This window comes from Aethalodelphis obliquidens, unplaced genomic scaffold (genome assembly GCF_003676395.1).
Source record: "Aethalodelphis obliquidens isolate GAN/ISIS:26980383/991018 unplaced genomic scaffold, ASM367639v1 scaffold23, whole genome shotgun sequence".
NCBI classification, from domain to species: domain Eukaryota; kingdom Metazoa; phylum Chordata; class Mammalia; order Artiodactyla; family Delphinidae; genus Aethalodelphis; species Aethalodelphis obliquidens.
The window spans coordinates 109,907-123,878 of NW_020837967.1; the positions used below are offsets into that span (position 1 = coordinate 109,907).

The following is a 13,972-nucleotide window of genomic DNA, read 5'->3' on the forward strand; positions in this document are numbered from 1 at the left end:
ATTATTCCAAAGCCAACTCTGGAATCAACACAGAGACCAAATCAGGAGAAATGGTAGCCAAGGTGCGGGTCATGGCTGTTCCAGGGAGCTTCTGCGTGAAGTCACTGCATAGTCAGGTGCCGTGGGGCAGCATGAGTGCAGCTGAGCCATAGCCCATTGGGCGGGCACACCTCTCCCTGGGTCACAGTTCATGCTCTTTGACTCCTTTGCTACAACTCTCTTTGGCTTAAGAGCTGGCTTCTTCCTCTCCCTTTCAATAAGTCTGCTTTGCCAAAGGGTAATGATTAACCCACCCTGTCTACTGGTGCATCAGACAGTCCTTCCAAAAGGAGAGAGTGAGGAAAGGTTTCAGATATGTCAAGCTAAATGGAAGGTGTAAGAATCATTTTAAAATTGTCAGACCCTGTGCTATGCTGTGTGTTAAATACCCAACAGAAGATTTCACCTCAAGGTTTCACACCCAGAACATGTCGAAATGACTGTTATGTTTCCAGAGCAACTAAAATTTAGGTTTGGCTATAATAGATATGTAAACACGTGATGTCACTGGTGATTTTGTCAGCTCTTGTTTGTGGTATTTTAACGATTTACCTTTCATTGGCACATATGGTCTATAACACAAGGTCTCCTGAAAAGTGGGACAGCTGTTTGAGTCAGAAAAGATAAATATATCCTGAAATGACTATTGTTTCCAGCCCCTGAATCATTTCAAAGGACATTTCCAGTGCAAATAGATGATGTAACTCCATGTGCCCTCAGTAATACACCTGCAAGTCATGTGATTTCCCAGGATCATATTAAGTCTGCAAACAATACTGTAAATGAGATCCAAATAGTCCATGTCCTATGAAAAGAACATTCACCTGTGTTTTGAGCTACAGTAATGTTTTCTTGAGGGAACACACCTCATTTTATTTCACTAAAGCTTTTATCACAAACTTCCCACACATAAAATGCACTAGTAAAAATTCTTTTGGTATACCAGCAGCCTGCATTACATAAAACCGATAAAAAATAGATTAAAAATTAAACATTTATGACCCAAGGAACTGCTGAACAGACTACAGTGAGAAGAACATCTGTAACCATAAAACCCAGAGTCTTGAAATCTGAAGTTGCCTGTTATGCTTACTTAATTATGGTGCAGAGTAACTTGTTGGGTCCCGATAGGGCAATGACTGGGCTGTGGAAATTATTATTCTCTCAGGGATCTTCCTGTGCAAATTCTAGAGGGAAAAATTCTCTTTCCAATATCCAAGAGTGACTCCCATTACTATTATATGGAGTTGTGTACACTCTGCACAAATCGTGAATCCCAGAGTAGAGAGACAAAACGACGGTACTAACCTCATGTATCATGTCAGTAGTATTCTTTAACTTTTAACTTCTTAACCTGCGAAAAAAGAACAAAACTTGATTCTACTAAGTGAATAATGCAGTTTGTAGGTACCTTCATTAATAGGAATGTAAATTTATGACTTGATGATAAGGTAGGGCTTCTTCCTCCCCAAACCCATCCCATCCACCCAGAATGCAAGTGTCTAGCAATTAGAAACCATGTTTCAGTCATTTCTGTGTCCCCCACGGCTTGGCACAGCAGGGAGCAGACTCTCAATACATGCTTACTAAAATGAACTGTGGAAGATTACCCAGCTTTTGCTTGATTCTGTTAGAATGTTTATGATTTCACTTCCCAGTGGCATATTCAAAATATTCAAGGATTGAAACTGCAAGTTTACCTAAGTTCTTGATTAGAGACAATGTAAGTCTTCCACATGTAAGTTTCCAGATGGCTGCCTTTAGTGGGTTTCTGGGCTCAGTGGGAAAAAGAAACCATCGTGATGGAAGAATAAGGAACAATGAGCCAGAAAAGCAGGTTTTAGTTCCACTCCTGACACCAAATATCTGCATTATCTCAAGTTCTCGACTGCAGTTCATTTTACTCATCTTGGGATTAAAATACTTATCTCAGAGGGTGTCATGAAGATGAAACAAGACAATAGGTACAAAACTGTTTTCAAAAGTTTAGTGCAGACTGCACACATTTGTAACATCTTTATTATTTGCATAAAGAAATATTTTCTTGTTGCTGAATTATGCATAAATTATATGAAATGCATCTGAGATAACAAATCTTATTCAGAGGTTGGAAATGACAGTCAAATAGTTCTCCTAGATTTGTTTCCAGAAATAAACAGAACTTCGCAAATAATATTAATACACTAAATAATAACCTGCCACATCAGTATAGTAACACAGGGACAGTAAAGTGAGTCAATCTCTAGTGCGAAGATAATGAAGATCATCATGAAATGGTACAGGGTAAGTTATTGGAATCTTACATAGAGCTGAATATGGAACATTATTAAACACCTTTACATTTATTCTCTCACTCCATCACGGAAACCACACTGGATTGTACAAGCTATTATTTGGAGTTATATACTGTTTTGTCCCATTCTCATTCATCAGAAAGTGGCATACTAATAATGGCATTTGATAGAGTAATTCCTGATTAAGCAGAGAGTACCTAGTTGATATAATTAGCTTATTTGTCCATCTTGCTCCATAACTGAGAGGTGCCTTTCAGGAAAGTTTCAGATGTGCTACAGGCTGCCACAATTCAGAATCGACTACAGGTAATCTGAGTTTGGGCCATATTGTACACTCATGAAATCTGGAGATTCAAGAAAAGCAGGGAAACCTTGTGAGGATGGCAGCCGTGGCCAACATGCCCGAAAAGATTGTGGGTGAAGTCATCTCAACTCTGGTTGCTAGAGAGCTAAACATAATGATCACCATTGTCCATGCAGAGATCATTATTCTTAGTCCATATTTATGCTCAAATTGGCTTTCATCATGTATGGTGTGTTATTTTGGACTCTTTCCCCTTATAGCCATCAACTGGATCACCTGAGGGGAAAACCAATGTGTTCTTTGAGGGCAGTGGTACTCCCAGAGCAACATCAGCACCACAGGGGGGCCTGCTAGACATGCAGATCCTGGTCCAGCCCAGATCTACTGAATCAGCGTTGTTCAGCAAGTTCTCCAGGTGATTCTGATGTAACATCAAGTTCAAATGATCTACTTGAGGTGACAGAAATGAGCAGTCTTCCTCCCTTCCCACCTTAGGAATGCATAGGACACTCCCTTTTTTCTTTCTGTGAAAATCAGAGAAGTGCAGGTAGGGAAAAAGAGAGGAAATCAAAACGAAATCAAACTCAAGTTCCTCAAAATCAATTTTTTTCTTTCATCAATGCTTCTCGAACATGCAACAGCATTAGAACCACCTGGAGGGGTTGTTGAAATATAGCTCCTGGGCTCCAGTTCACAGTATCTGATGCAGGCCTGGGTGGGGCCTGAGAATGTGCGTTTCTAGTAAGTTCTCATGTGAGGCTGGTCCAGGGAGCACACTTTGAGAACAAAAGTGTCTGGGAAGAATATGAAACTTTTAACTCAGCTCTTCTTAACTTCAGGATTGGGGAACACACTTTAATCAACAAACACAAAATGTGCTAAATGGTCTTATCAGGTGGGGAGCAATGGCTGGTGGAAAAAGGAGCAGAAATCTGAGAGGTGGGAGAGGGAAAGTAAACATCCTCAGGAGACAGAAGTGTGTGGAGAGTGAGAGTGCAGGCAGGACAGCTTTTCCTGAAGAAAGAGCATAAAAAAAAAAAGAAAGAAAAAGCAAAACTTCTGAGGGGCTAGAGAGCAGAGGTTTGGGGTTAGAAATGAGAGCAGGTGGAAATGTGAAAGCTGTTCATCAGGGGGTATCGGCCCTTTGAAATGTTGACTGGAGCCATGGACTGAATGTTTGTGTCCCCCCAAAATCCACATGTTGAAGAACTGACCCCCCAGTGGGATGATGTTTGGAGGTGGGGTCTTTGGGAGGTGATGAGGTTTAGATACGGTCATGAGGGTGGGGCCCCTAGATGGTATTAGTACACTTATAAGAAGAGGAAGAGACCAGAGCTCCCTCTCCCTCCACCAGGTGAGAACACAGGAGAAGATGCCATGTATGGACCAGGAGGGGGCCTCACCAGACAGTGTCAGTGCCTTGATCTCAGAATACTGCAGCCTCCAGAACTGTGAGGAATAAATATCTGTTGTTTAAGCTCCCGTCTGTGGTGTTTTGTTGCAGCCTGAACAGACTAAGATAAATGGTTTATTAACCATTATTCACAGATCAACCTGCTAATTCTTAATCTTTATAAATTGAGAATAAAGTTTTTGCTTAATCTTCCTCTTTAAAAAATAAAATGGACAGTGCCAGAGTGCACATAAAAAAGTATATTTTTATATGTATTTTTTTTCTATAAACCCTCCACACTAAAAGTGATTTAGATCATTTAAACTGTTTTTATACATTTATTTGTTTTCTATCAGGTCCTTAAATTCACACAGATTTTTACTTAGCAGAAAACAGATGTGACCACATTTTCCAATAAAATCTATTTCTATGAATATTGAGACATAATGAAGACACATACTTAGTGTGTATTTTATTGGCCTGTTGGAAACGCTCATCCAAAAAGTTCTCATCACTGACCCTGTACATTTCAATAGTTCTCTTTAGCTTCAATTGGTTCATGGAATTTTTCAATAGACAGGCTTAAGTCAGTTACTATATTCTATGTTAAAGTTGAAAAAATATATATTTATGTCTTGAATAAAGGAACAATTTGGGTGCTTCATGTTTCCACACTGGCCCTAGTATCAAAGGCGGGAACTGTCATTTAATGAAAAGAAACAACTATTGAACTACTGAAGAAAATGCATGCTATTCCAAACAAAATGCTTCCATCTGATATATACAGACAGGTTTTAATATTGTATTTTTTGCTTATTTAAATATTGACATGGCTGCTGCTGGCCTGGGTTGGTGCAGCCATCAGGGGTGGAGCCGTGGGCCAGAGGCCTCATGGCCTGGTCCAGGCACGGGCTAGAGGGACAAGCCACGGTTACTCGGGCTCCATTCTCCTGTCTGGGGCACTCACCTCACAGGGATGCCACCAGGACAAGTGTGCACATAGCACTGAGCGCACGAGTGATATGGGTGATGGAGACCACAGTGGTGATCAGTCACCAAGGCTGCCCTGTACCTTTAGGAGTCACGTACACCTGCATGGGTCTGGGTAACATCACCTGAGTCAGAAGGACAGCACCAGGCACAGAGCGGTGGAAAGGGTGACGGAAGCTTAGATCTGAGGTCTCACTTTGGCTGTGTAACCTTGTGCCTGGTGCCAAGGGTTACACTTGGTGGGGAGCGGCCATGTGTTGGGTTTAGATCCTGGGTCCTGCATTTGAGTTTCAGCTCTCATGAAACTGAAACTTGACGCCCATGACCTTGGGAAGTTTTGTAGGTGGGGGGGAAAGAGTTCCCTCTACCCTCCTATGTGTCTATGAAATAAACTGACAACAGGTAATTAACAGGAGAAATGTTATATGCAGTTATTCGTTTTTAGTATTATGTGCTTAGGGGCATCACAGGAAAAAACAAGTAAATATCCAAATGGTGGTAAAATTTGAGAGCTTATATACCATCTTAACAGGGGAAGGGGAGGGGGTGCCTCTCTGGGGATAGTACATGTTTTCCAGGGAAGATGAGTGGCCCTTAGAGGATGAATGGGAGGGTGGCAGTTGGTGACTGTCTGTCTGGGGGTGGGTTCCACTTCTAGGCTCCTCTCCTGGGACAAGAGTCAGTCTTCCTGGTGGTGAAGCTCCCAGGAGGGGACCTAAGACCCCGAGTTCCTGTGGAGGCTCTGTGTTCAGGCAGTTGAGGGGGTTGAGGGGAAGCTCCCCCTGCATCTGCTGCCCTTCAAATGCCTTCAGCTCAAAGTAATCAGTACATCTGAAATGGAACAGGACCCTATGGTCCCCACCCCCGCCCCAGCCATGTCCTCTGCCAGCCTTTTACCTGTGGAAAAACTTTAGCCAAAGAATAAGTTTAATCAAGAAGTGAGAAAATGCAGAAGCAGAGAAAAGCAGTCAAACAGGACAAAACAATAATAGTTTAGTCAGTAAGCAAAGTCAAGGACCTTTAGTTCCTTCTCAAGGGCTATAGATAATGTTCTGAGCCATATCCTGTGAGCTGTCTTATAGATACTGTAACCCCCACCAGGTGGAAGCAGTTAACTACATGATGACCAGATTGTAGCCGTGACATAAGCTGCCACAATTCTGAGAATTGGCTTCAAGAAAAATGGGAACAAACTGACCCTGGAACTGAAGATGAACTACACTTAAAACAATCAGGATGACGCTGATCAGACCACTGCATGACCAACATCAAGATGACTGTCAGAGCTGACTGGCCCTGCAGTAGCTCTGACCACTCTCCAAGTAGCCTGTGCTCCCAGGGCCCAGCAGTTTCCATCCTCTCTGCCCAGCTGGCTCAGCCCGTTTGCACCTTCACAAGAAATTACCGTAGACAGTGCAGCTTATGAACAGCAAGTATCTCTCACAGTTCTGGAGGCTGGAAGTCCAAGATTAAGGTGCCGGCAGATTGGGTGTCTGGTGAGGGCTCCTCCTGGTTCTTAGAAGGCATCTTCTCCCTGTGTCCCCACGTGGAGGAAGGGGCAAGGGAGCTCTCTGGAATCTCTTCTATAAGGACACTGATCCCATCGTGGGGGCTCCACCCTCATGACCTCATCACCTCCCAAAGGCCCCACCTCCTGACACCATCCCCTTGGGGGTTAGGACTCAACACAGGAATCTGGCGGGGCACACAGACATTCAGTCCATAGCACCTCCTTAGTCATCCATGCTTTCTTCCTGCCCTCTGGAGGCCATGATGCCTCTCCTGCTTCAACGGCTCTGCCCTGAAACAGGAAGATGAGCTGTCTCATCAGGGGGATGCCTGTTTCCAGTCAACACTACCCTCCCCAGTCCCTCCCCAATCCTTGGAAAGCAGGCACAGCTTAAGGCTCCTTGGAAAATTTGGGCAAAGTAGGAAAGTATATTTCCTAGTTACTGGGTAAAAGTTTGAGATAGAAGAAGAGTGATATTCACCCAAAATATAATCAGGGCTATTTTTCTTTCTCCCTTTTCCCTCCCCTCAGTCCCTGCTGCAAGGATCATATCCATCTGATCCTCAACTGCACCTTCTCTCTCACTGGAGCGGGGGCGTGGAGCCCTGAACTGGGGAGCTGAGTCCACGTCCCCACCTTTGTCTGCCTTTGCAAAGCATCGGTTGCCAGCACCCAAAATAAAAAACACTTTTGCTTCCACGAACCTTGCCTCTTTATTGGCTTTTGAGCGGTGAGCAGCCAGAACCCACTTTCGGTTACACAACAAAGTGGCACATTTGGGGTTGGCAGGTCCTGAACCCCTTCATTTACTTATCTCCTCCTTACTTCCCTCATCTCACAAATGACTATTAGATTAAATGACCTGAAGATCCCTTCCTGCTCTAAAATAAACATTTTAAAGGCACCATTCAACCAAATAATGAGAGTAAGTTCATAGCCTTTTAACTCTCCATAGATACAAATGGGAGCATGTCATGGAATGAAAAAACTCTAATAACTAAGTAGCCATCCAATATAAAAATTGTTTCCAGTGTCTTATTTTTTTAGAAGCGATATATGCCCAAGTGAAAAGAGTAACACAATACTCTTCTATATTTTTTTCTATGAAATAGATGGCAAATGTAAATAAAAGTGTTCTATATATTTTAAAAATAAATGGGAAAATCTCATCATAAAAAGAATATCCTCTCTCAGGCCAAGATCTTTTGAGATCTTTTTATGCTGATGTTGTCCTCAGCTGGTTCAAATATGCTTTACAGCTGATCACTTATGAGACATTTGTAATGGGGATGCTGAAAGCTCCATAAATGCTGTGATCCTGGTTGGCACTGCTGAAATCAAGGAGCCTTTAATCACTACCCGTGTAGAGATGCAAAGAGAAGGCTCTGCTGGTGTTTGGGATAGACAGACAGTATGGAAAATCCCTGGAGGAGAAACAAGCATTTTGGGGATATTGGCGAAGTATTTCACCAGTGACCTTTAGTCAGTACAGCCGTGTCCACAAAAACAAGAAGTCTGTTTTACGTGCGATAAATGGAGACCTGTTCTATACAGGTACATCTGTATTGCAGCAATTATTCCATACTGCATTAGTCCACACTTGTTAAGTTTACTGAGATAACAGTACTTTGTTATTTAATATGGATTTTCCTAATTGCAAAACACCTTATGATTTATATGCAGTCTATGATTAGACGAGGCTGAACCAGTCGATATTCTATTAATTACCAGTCGCTGTTTTACATGCGCTCTAAAAATACCTGACTTCAGAAAGCTGTTAAGTTATCTCAGCCAATGGCCAAAATTATACACATTTTTCTCAAGTACAAAAGGCTCATTTCATCTACAGAGGAAGCCATTATGCCAAGAAAAATTGAATGCTGTTTACACGAGAGCAGACAGATTACTCTGTGTTAAAGAGAAAATCATTCACTTTGCTGATCACATCCTGTTCTTGAGGAGCTTGGACAGAAACTGTTTGTGAGACCAGCACTTGCTCCCAGTAGATAATATTTCATAAAAATAAGCAGGGCCCGCTTTTCCTGAAGATGTCATTATTCAGTTGAACACCAATGTCTTCCAACTGATAAAACCAATACCAATAGGTCCCCTAGAATCGGACATGTGCATTCTGGTGGTCATATTAAATTATGCCCTCACTAGACAGGAGCAACTTGAGTCTTAGGAGTTTTAAAACAAATCTCTTTTAAGACAGATTATCCCCCCTAATGAGGCCAACTACAGTGGTGGGGATGGAGGGTTTTGTAGCTGTGAACTAATAATTCGACTTGCACTCAATTAAGCTAAGTGTCCGACTGGACAAATGAGGGGTGTGAGCTGCACTGCGTCTCTGGGAGGCTTTTGTAGGGGAGCCAATTTTGCCACCTGAAAGTGTGTCTCTTGGGCATATTAATTATTTTAAGCTGCCTATTTTCTAAGAAACAGCATACATGGGAAAAACTCTGAAAACCAAGCAGGAATTACTCTTTTGTAAGAAACATTTGCATTTAGAAGGGAAGGCTCTGTTTGTAAGGATATCTCCCCCTCCGCAGCAGGAAGAAGAGGATGTCCAAGCCTCTAGAAACTCTCATCACTGGAGAAGGCAGGACTTCAATCTGCATAAGAACCTCACCCAGTCGCCTCCCAAAACTGACTCTCCCCACCCTCAGCATCCTCTTCTGTCTTTAGCAGAAGGTGGTAGGTAAGGTGAGGGCTTCATGCATTTTGGTGATTTACTCAGTTTTCCTGGATCACTCCCATGTATATGTGTTATTAAACTTTTGTTTGCTTTTCTCCTGTTCATCTGTCTCATGTCAGTGCAATTCTTAGACCAGCCAGAAGAACCCGGAAGGCAGAGGAAAACGCCTTCCTCTCCGACACTTTGCAAAGGCAGACAAAGGTGGGGACGTGGACTCAGCTCCCCAGTTCAGGGCTCCACGCCCCTGCTCCAGTGAGAGAGAAGGTGCAGTTGAGGATCAGATGGATATGATCCTTGCAGCAGGGACTGAGGGGAGGGAAAAGGGAGAAAGAAAAGTAGTCCTGATTATATTTTGGGTGAATATCACTCTTCTTCTATCTCAAACTTTTACCCAGTAACTAGGAAATATACTTTCCTACTTTGCCCAAATTTTCCAAGGAGCCTTAAGCTGTGCCTGCTTTCCAAGGATTGGGGAGGGACTGGGGAGGGTAGTGTTGACTGGAAACAGGCATCCCCCTGATGAGACAGCTCATCTTCCTGTTTCAGGGCAGAGCCGTTGAAGCAGGAGAGGCATCATGGCCTCCAGAGGGCAGGAAGAAAGCATGGATGACTAAGGAGGTGCTATGGACTGAATGTCTGTGTGCCCCGCCAGATTCCTGTGTTGAGTCCTAACCCCCAAGGGGATGGTGTCAGGAGGTGGGGCCTTTGGGAGGTGATGAGGTCATGAGGGTGGAGCCCCCACGATGGGATCAGTGTCCTTATAGAAGAGATTCCAGAGAGCTCCCTTGCCCCTTTCTCCACGTGGGGACACAGGGAGAAGATGCCTTCTAGGAACCAGGAGGAGCCCTCACCAGACACCCAATCTGCTGGCACCTTAATCTTGGACTTCCAGCCTCCAGAACTGTGAGAGATACTTGCTGTTCATAAGCTGCACCGTCTACGGTAATTTCTTGTGAAGGTGCAAACGGGCTGAGCCAGCTGGGTAGAGAGGATGGAAACTGCTGGGCCCTGGGAGCACAGGTTACTTTGAGAGTGGTCAGAGCTATGCAAGGGGCAGTGCTCTCCAAGCTGGTTCAAGGTCCTTACTTTTGATGTTTCAGAAGGAGCTGAAAATGTAGATTTTCAGATGAAATTGTACGCTTTTAAAATGCTGTGTGAACCCAGTAAAATAAAACTACTGTGTTTACATGACCTATGGCTTCCTGGTTTTGAAACTGAGCAGGACTCTGTGGGGCCCTCCCAGGTACAAAAGCCTTTCCATGTCCCGCATTTCTTGTTTGTAGGCCTTCCCTGAGTTCCAAAGGTTACTTATTAGGAAAGTGAGGGAATGCTGAAACAAAGGAAAAGCAGTCAAGAAACAATAATGCAGCAATAAAGCAGAATCCTAGTTCCTCCCCAGTGGATATACATATTAATCTGATACAGGTCTCTGAGTTCTTCTACGGGAACTAAGGCCCCCACCCGGTGGAGGGTGGTAACTTCAGGCTGAACGCAAGATTCCTGAAACATCACCCTGTTACCTCACCACCAATCAGAAGAAAGCATGCATCCTGCAGCCCTCCGCCTAAAATTTACATTAAAAACTCTTCCCTGAAAACCATCAGGGAGTTTGGGTCCTTACAGCATGAGCTGCCTATACTCCTTGCTTGACCCTTGCAATAAAACTTTTCTCTGCTCCAAACTCTGAGGTTTCGGTTTGTTTGTCCTCACTGTGTGAGGGGCATAAGAACTTGGGTTCAACAACAGTTTTGCCATTCTTCAGCCACTATTATTATAGAACAATTCCACAGGTAGAGCCATAAAGGTATCAAATGCCTTACAATGATGAGGCATCTTGACTCCAGGAAAATGTATCTTCCCAACCCAGGACGTATTTCCATTCCCATGGCTTTGGGCCATCTGTCTCAGGAGACGGTGTACGGTTAACCCAGTGCTGCCCCTGCACCTGGCCAATGCTCTCTCTGCTGTTGCTGTCTTGAGATTCTTTATGATTCTTGAACAAAGGCCCTCCATTTTAATTTTACATTGGGCCCCACAAGATCTGTAGCTGGTCCTGGGTTAACAGGCTCACCAGTTAAAGGAAGCAGCATGGTGGCAGCCCACCACACTGAGAATATGAAAAAGGAGATCTTATCAGGTGACTCCCAACTTTTGGCCATGGGACCTGGACCTTCCTGGACAGCAGTGCCCAAGATTCCCAGAGTCAGTGAAGGGAATTCCGACCCCTGGAGACTCTGGTCCCTGTGGTGTCTCACAAGAGAATGAGAAGAAAGTGTATGCTGGGAGGCTGGAAGGAGGCTCCTGGGGTCACAGAGCTGCCTGGGCCTCAGGTCTCGGGTCTTGAGGAGGCCAGTGAGGTGGAAGGTGTGGCCTGCCTCTCATAGGTACAGCACAATCAGAAATGCAATGCCTGTGCTTTAGCCCTTTGCGGCTGGGAGAGGTTTGCTTGTTACACAGCCAGGACTCACCTACAGTGACCTGCGGGGATGGAAGGGTTTGCCCCACCCTGCTCCCCCCAGTGGTTGTGTGGACCAGTCTGCTGGCCCCGCAGCAGCCGGCTATGCCGCGCGTGTGTGGTGGGTGGCGTTGACCCTGGGCAGGGCGCCCGGGAGGTGAGCACAGAAGACAGTGGTTCCAAAGCTCCTGCTTGTTGCCAGAAGAAGCTGCCTCTGAGACAGAAGCAGGGAAGCAGGGACGTGCTGGCATCCGAGTGACGGTCCAGCAGGGACAGAAGAGAGAGATGGGGGATGCTGGGGCCTGTTCTCAGCTGGAGGGCATCCTCACAGCCTTCTGAAAGCAAGCCATGGCCTGCACCCTTCCCACATCCTCCCCCTCAAGAGGGGTCTCCCCGTGAGAGCAAACCCAAATCTCTAACAAAGCAGATGCCTAAGTCTTCTATTAATATTTTTCAAATGACCATAAAGCATACCAGTTTTTTTTTTTAACAGAAACATCTGGGAAAATAGATAAACTTGACTGTATTTTTTTTTTAACAGAATTTGAGGATAAGCATCAAGAAATGGGACCTTCAATGACTTGTTAATTATTAAGATTTAAGTAACCACAGTTTTTTTGGGTGGGAGTCTGCTTTTCAGTTTAATCACTTGGCTCTAAAATAGTTCTTTTTAAGTTTAAATTCTCTTAGAAAAAGAAAAAAAACCTCAAACCTTTAAATTATGTTTGCCTAACAGATTGAGTTATGGTTACGGGTGCCAAACAGAAGCATCATTTTCTATGAGAAAGTGTTTTTAGAGAATATTTTAGGCATTGCCATTCTCCAACTCCTCGTCCTCAGAACCTTGATATCATTGTTTAAATAAAGCACTGACTAGGGTGCTAATTTTAAGCTTAGAAAAGATTATGGTAAATGTGTCTTTTTTCTCAAAAATTATGCAGTCTTGTTGGTGAGCCTGATAACTAGTACTCTCCCGGGGAAAAGACCTAAAGTTTTGCTGGGAGATACATGCCAGAGAATATACAGAATTCTGTTAGGAAAGTTCATAAAACCCCAGAAGTGCTGGACTGCCCTGTGGGAATGAATATCCGAGCCCATCCCCTGGCAAGACCTGACCTGAGATGTGACCACACAGAAGGACCCTGGAGAGAAATAGCCCTGGGCCACCTGGACAGTGAGATGGGAAGACTGAGAGCAGGTTTTTTTGTTTGTTTGTTTTTTTAGTGTTTATTTATTTTTACTTGTTGACAGTTTGCTTTATTTATTTATTTATTTATGGTTGTGTTGGGTCTTCGTTTCTGTGTGAGGGCTTTCTCTAGTTGTGGCAAGCGGGGGCCACTCTTCATCGCGGTGCGCGGGCCTCTCACTATCGTGGCCTCTCTTGTTGCGGAGCACAGGCTCCAGACGCGCAGGCTCAGTAATTGTGGCTCACGGGCCTAGTTGCTCTGCGGCATGTGGGATCCTCCCAGACCAGGGCTTGAACCTGTGTGCCCTGCATTGGCAGGCAGATTCTCAACCACTGCACCACCAGGGAAGCCCCTGAGAGCAGGTTTGAGAATCCAGTGAGCACCAGCTGTTAACAGATGGGAAAAGCCGGGAGAGACAGGGGAGCCACAGGTGACAAGGATTGGGAGGGACCCGTGTGACTGGCGGCTGCCTGGGTAAGTGACTGGGCTCCTCGTGCCCAAAGGATCCTGCAGAGAGTCTGAGGGTAACTCAGCTCTGATCTCACAATTCTGTGTTTCCCTATATATTGTTTCAAATGAGTAAAGACATTTTTAGACCAAAAAAGAGAAAAGAAAAGAAAGACAAGGCAGGAAAGAAGGAAAGACAGACAGAAGATGTTCTACAACTCATAGACCTTTGCTGAAAGAACTACCAAAGGGAAAGCAATTGATTCCAGGAGAAAGAATAGGAATGAAAGGAAAAAAAAAAATGGTGATCAAAGATACTGCAAATACGTGACTAGAATTGAAATAAATATACTTTGACTCTTGTAAAAACAGTAAGTTCTGTTTCTGGGAGTTCTGCAATCAAGGTGGAAGCAAAATATGACCCAATCATAACATGTAAGAAAGGAGGAGGTAATTTTCTGAAGTCAGTCTATTTTAAGACTCTTGCATTGTTTTCTAAAAATGTAGGTAAACTGATTAAGGTTACATATTATTAAGTCAAGTGTGCATGGAGAAGGTTTAAGGGTACAGAAAATTAAAGCACTCATACGTTTTCGGTGGAATATAAAATGGTGGAGGTGCTTTGGAAAAGTTTTCATTTCCCCAAAATGTTAAG

General features: G+C 44.0%; 1 long non-coding RNA gene across 2 annotated transcripts in view; it reads right to left on the minus strand.

Moving 5' to 3' along the window:
* Positions 1–364: 364 nt before the first annotated feature.
* LOC113628225 (uncharacterized) overlaps positions 365–13,972 on the minus strand; it is a 100,431-nt gene continuing 86,823 nt past the window's right edge. The window contains exon 3 of one of the 2 annotated variants that reach the window (XR_003435928.1): positions 365–1,393. This is a non-coding gene — a long non-coding RNA (uncharacterized LOC113628225). Of the gene's footprint in view, positions 1,394–6,231; positions 9,535–13,972 lie in introns of those variants that run through there. The other variant, XR_003435927.1, reaches the window with a different exon arrangement.